General features: G+C 35.9%; 1 long non-coding RNA gene across 1 annotated transcript; it reads left to right on the forward strand.

Annotated features, from left to right (window-relative positions):
• The first annotated feature begins 5,140 nt into the window (after positions 1–5,140).
• Positions 5,141–6,302, forward strand: LOC125265925. Its single transcript, XR_007184367.1, has 3 exons — positions 5,141–5,289; positions 5,795–6,109; positions 6,199–6,302. It is a non-coding gene; the product is annotated as an uncharacterized LOC125265925 (long non-coding RNA).

The following is a 6,302-nucleotide window of genomic DNA, read 5'->3' on the forward strand; positions in this document are numbered from 1 at the left end:
AAGTCGATTCCTCAAACCGTTTTCGAAAAACTCGCAAACGAATTGTACGTAGTGCTTGCGAAAACAGAAGTAAGGCTGTATCTCCGCAATGCTTAATCGTATTCAGACCAAACTTGGTACATGGCATCACAAGCATGACCTGAGGCATCATGCAGTGTTTCGGCGCAGCGCCACCTACTGGTGCGGAGATATGAAAAATTGATATTTTTGCTTATAACTTCTGATGGGTTTGGCCAAAAATCATAAATTTGGTCTCGTTGGATTCAGGGAATCATACCAAGTCGAATGATATCCAATTTTCCCATATCAGACATTTTGGCTGTCGGCCATTTTGAATTTTGTGCTAAAATGCTGTATTTTACGAACGCATTAGCGTATTGTTACGAAACTTGGTATGGGTCATCAAGACAATGCCCTGAAGGAGCCTGAGAAGTTTCGGCACAGCACCACCTTGTGGTCAAAAGTTATAGCAAAATTTACAAAAATGCTAATAACTTTTGTTTATATTAACCGATTATAATGAAACTGGTCTCAGTCGATTCCGTGGGTCATGCTGAGAACATAGATATCAAATTTGCCATAGTCAGCTGAACTTACTGTCCGCCATATTGTTTTTCTTTAAAAACCTACTTTTTCGAACTCCTCCTAGACCGTTGCTCCGATTTTCACCAAAATTGAACCGTATCATCTTCAGACCATGCCGACAAAAAGTTATGGATTTCAAGTCGATAAGTCAAACCGTTTTCGTATACCAGAGCAACGAATTTGAGGCATGATGCAAAAATGATTCTTGAAGCTGTATCTCTGCAATGCTTTATCATATTCAGACCAAACTTGGTACGTGTCATCACAAGCATGACCTGAGGCATCATACAGTGTTTCGGCACAGTGCCACCTACTGGAGTGGAGATATGAAAAATGGCTATTTTTGCTTATAACTTCTGATGGGTTTGACCAAAATTCATAAATTTGGTATGGGTCATCATGACAATGCCCTAAAAGAGCCTGAGACGTTTCGGACCAGCACCACCTTGTGGTCAAAAGTTATAACAAAATTGACAAAAATGCGAATAACTTTTTTTTCTAATTGCTCACTGCTGCTGTTGGTCTGATGCTCCCAGCCATGTTGGCTGGCTTCTTGTGCCGTTTTTGTGCTTGGCCCCGTAATTGCTGCTTGCAGCTATATTTTTGATTGTTTTCTTTAACTTTGCAACAGCCAAGGAAAATGTGCTTTAAAATGTTTTTTTATTTTCTATTTTATTTTCAGTAAAACAGAAACATTTTTTACTTTGACTTGACTTGAAATGACATTAAAACAGATCTCATTCACTCATAACAGCTGGAATCTGTGAGTTTGTTATCAGAAAATAACTGAACTAAGCTAATATTAATAGAATGACTGTCTCCGTACATTACTTACTGATGCACTAAATGTTCACTTGTAACATTTTAGCATTCAACCTTTGACCTTTACTAAAGCTAATTAACTGTTCAACTCCATATTTAGCAATATGAACACAGTGTCCAAACAACTGTGATTTTAAAAGTTTTTATTTTGTGTACTTGGATTGGAGGAAAGAAAAGGCTGTTCTTGGATATTTGAATTCTTGGGACACTAGATTGCTCTCCAGTAGTACAGTATGCATACTACTTGCAGTACTCACCCTTCAAATGAAAAAAAAAAACTAAACTTTGGCTTTCACTAACTTTTCAACAGATGCATGTGATTAACATCTTGTAATGTATAACATATATTTCAACAATAAAACAACTGCCTACATTTCTGATTAGTTGTCATCCATTTATCTTGTTGTGATTGTATATGCAGATGAGATCATATACAACCAGTGACCAGAAAAAAAGAGACTGAGGAACAGACGGAGAAACGAACAAAGCTAAACCTGAAGCACATCTTTCATCGCAAAGCCAACAGGCAAAACCTGAACTAAATATTAAGCACATACAAGTATGTAACAGGTGCAAGCATTTAATTATTTGCAATATCTGAGAGACATTTATTTATTTATTTATTTTCAGTAGGGATGTAACGATTCGCTCAACTCACGATTCGATACAATTCACAATACTGGTTTAAGATTCCATTTTCTCACAATCTATTTTTTTTTTAACAAAATGAGATAAATGAGAAAGTGTCTTGAAATTGAAATATCTTTATAAAAAAATTAATATTTAAATCCTAAACCAAATAAATGAATAAATAAATAATAAGATGTGTTAAAAATGTACACAAAATGTGTTAAACAATTCGTAACACATTTTGTGTTACTACAGACAAAATGATGTGTTAAAAATGTACACAAAATATGTGTTAAACAATTCGTAACACATTTTGTGTTACTACAGACACATTGTGTGTAAATATTGTGCTTAACTGATTGTTAAACCAGGGGTGTAAATTTCATCGGACAGTAAGCATAAAATTTCTCAAGAGCAATTTTTGAAGGGGACACAAATAATACAGCCAAAATTTTACTTATAAAGGATATATGTAATGTTACACAGAAGAAAATCTTACTACTATTATTATTGTAGCATGTAGACTGTGCCATTATGCTCATTATTTCTCTTTGCTTCAATGAAAAAACTGACTAAATTGACCAAAATATTCAAAATAATTTATTTATTTGAATATTTTTTAAGTTGTTTACAACCAAGTCACCAAAATATGATGAATACACATTGAGCTAAACCAAACACACAACAGTAAATCAATTACCCAGCTAACCAAAATACGTGACTGTTACGTAACTGCAACGTAATTTGGTGACCAAACTTTCGTTGTGGCGACGTAACTAGTTACGTTGTGGCAACCGGAAAAGTGAAATTCCCGGATACGTTGCCACAACATAACTTTGTGACGTTGCCAGTTAGTAACTGCGACGTCGTGGCAACGTTGTGTATCAATAGTTGTGTGTTGGTAATCAGTTGGTAATTTTTATATTTATTTATTTTTCTATGGGCGGACATGCGCAGTAGTTTAACCTAATTTATGTCCTCATTTGCCCAGACTAATTTAAAGGCTATACCAACAGCTGTGAACGATGAATGCAGAGCTCAAAATGAATTCAATTAATTTATTTTGAAAAACACACAGAACATGAATAAATATCCAAATAAAAATAATGAAATACACCCAAACTATAAATAAAAACATATCGCCTACAGCGAAACGTATAATAAAAGCATTCAAGACGTTTTGCGCTCAGTAGGCCTATCATTAAAAACATTATGCTAGCGTAACATTTTGCCAACATATATTTCAGACGTTCAACCACAGAGGTAAAAATATTAACAAAAGTACTTAAAGTAGACTGTGGGTAATGTTACTTAACCAATCTGACGCAGTTGTTGAACTTTATTGCTGTAAAACTGACGAGAAACACGGAGAAACGTGACGCTGTCCTCTCCAGCAGCTTGAATGTTTTCCCGGTTGCCATGGCAACTCTAACGGCCACCAGCACTAACGTAAACATAACAATAAAAAAAGGTTTTGCGTCTTTCCAAAGTTAACTTTATACATTTTTATAAAAGCCATTTATTCGTTGTCACCTCGGAAAAATAAATTCTTCTCTCAGAAAAATTAACTTTACACTCTTATCAACATACTGTGCGCGCGGCGCGCACTCCATTTGTGGAGGCGCGCGCTGTATGTCACGTCACTATATAAAGCAGTTATCCATTCTGACTTGGTGAAAATAAACATTTTTTTTTCTTAAGGGACATTTCAGTCTTGTGTCTAACGTTTAATTACACATTTTAAATTGCAAATTCTGGTAATAATAACATATAAAGAACGTGTAAATGATGGTAATGAAATTACCAGCACATGACGTTGCTGTAACGTTGCCAATAAGTCATGAAATGACCATTGTATTACGAATAGAGTACGTATCTGGAACGTCCTTGGTTTTCTTATAACGTTAGGAGATCGTACTGACAACGTTGTGATATGGTAATTTGATGGTAATAATATTACGGGCATACAACGTTGTAGTTACGTTACTAGTAAGTCATGGAATTACCAATATATTACGAATAGAGTACGTATCTGGAACGTCCTTGGTAATCTTATAACGTTAGGGGGTCGTACTGACGACGTTGTGAGATGGTAATCTGAAGGTAATGAAATTACTGGCATGCGACGTCGTAGTTACGTTGTCAGTTAGTAAGTCATGAAATTACCAAAAAGTACGAATACATTACGTAACTGTTACGTCGTGTGTTAGCTGGGTAGCCTTATTGCAGTTCTCATATTCTTATCACAGTGTTAATTGTTGTTGGTGGGGGTGACTTAGTATCCAACAAGCTATTATAAACAAGCTTTAGGTAACTTAGGTAACTTTAGGTAACATTATAATCGCTAAAATAGCGGACTCACGGGAAAAAAATCGTGTTATCATCTTTTTTTTCTTTCTTTCTTTTTTTTTTTTTTTTGTTATGGCTAATTACTCAGCGTCGTCAGTATTAAAGCAAAAATAACCACTTCATCCGATGTTTTTGAATAAAACAGCCTTGACAGCCTGCTTACTGGAGCTCCTCTCAACTACTGTCTGCAGAACTGTCTTCTCCCGCCGGCGCCGCCAGACTACACACACAAGTGTGACGTGCGCGGATGGACCAAACCTATAAATATTCTTTAATATCTAAAAAACCAAAGCAGCACAAACGAAATTTTTTACGGCACAAACCAGCACAAACGGAGCACAAACGATTGAGACTATTTTGCAGACGTTTTGCGTTGGGTGGGGGGCCAACTTCACGCAGGTGGCAAACCTGGGGTGACTCAAAATGTTTACATATAAATAAAATGTTTTTTTTTTTTTTTTTTTTTTTACTTATATTGATATCTACTGTATTTATGTAGTTTATCATGTTGCCAATATAAAATAAGCATTTGGGCGCGCGGGGTGAGAATACTGGATTTCGGCATGCTGTGCGCGCATGGCGCGCCTGCGTAGTGACGTTCCTTTTCAACTGTCGCCCCGTCAGCCATGTCGGATGATAGAAGGGAATTAGAAATACAAGTTGGAAAACAAAACATGACATTAGAAAATCTTCTAGGGAAAACAATGTCTGGGAAAATTTTCAGTCCTCTAATGTGTTATTTGGAAAGCATTAGTTTTAAGTCCTTCCTTTTTGTCAAGCTGTTGCCCACACTCCAGTCCAGTAGGTGGCGGTAAATGCACCTTAAGTTGGTTTGCCATCCGCCAATAAAAATCAAAAGAAGAAGAAGAAGAAGATGTCGGATGATTCAGCTTTCTGCCTCAGGTGAGTGAAAATAATTAAAATACCTCTATAATAGTAACTTTTTTTCCCAACCTTGCCTAAGATTATTTTGTGTTAGTTGTCCAAGAAGTTGTTGTTGTATTTTTTTATTATGTTGTCTCCATGATTCGTACCCCAATTCAAATACACGGCTGGCCTGTTAACTAAATGTCGTCTATAGGCCAACTAACGTTAGCTGGCGCATTTACGGTTTTTGTAAAGCCGTGTTGGTCAGAATTGTTAATTATACGTATTAAGCGAAATACATATTTGTATTGAACGTCGAGTATGAACTCATTAACCTTATGGTCCTTTTACAATTACTATGGAATGTTTCATATTCAACAACGCAAACATAACGTAATCGACCTTGCGCGCCATTTTTGTGCTACGTTACCTGACGAGTCACTGACTATTTAAAATGTAACTTTTATTTTTATGCACTGTTATTTGTTTTCTCATTGTGCGGTGTATATATATATGGATATTTTTTTCCCCTTTTATTTAGATGATGGATGTCGAGGAACAAATTACAGTTACTCTAACAATTTTACACAGAGTGCTTGCAACTGTCTTCATAGACGGAAAAGAAATATGGAGAAAACTATTCACAGTTGGAAGTATCGGAGAACTGATAGCCTCAGCCAAAACTGAGCTGTCTCAACAAGTATCTCTTGATCGAATACTGAGATTTGACACAGATTTTCAAGAATTCATTGACACTGATGTGAATGCTGGAGTGCGGGAGCTTGACAAATTTCAAATACATTATATTGCAAGCAACACCCAGGATATATTAGAAGGAAGTGTTCAACCATTACAGGTAAACCATTAATGTATTTCACATTTATATTACTAGTGGTCAAAGTAAACATTTAAATAATTAAAATGTTTTTCATTTTCATTTCTTAGTGTCATTCATCAGATGTAACTCGGACTGGCACCCCAACTGGATTGCTAACACTGCTTGAAGAAAAAAACCCTACAATCCTGAGAGAACACAAAGAGACAAAGAC

This window comes from Megalobrama amblycephala, linkage group LG3 (genome assembly GCF_018812025.1).
Source record: "Megalobrama amblycephala isolate DHTTF-2021 linkage group LG3, ASM1881202v1, whole genome shotgun sequence".
Lineage (NCBI taxonomy): Eukaryota > Metazoa > Chordata > Actinopteri > Cypriniformes > Xenocyprididae > Megalobrama > Megalobrama amblycephala.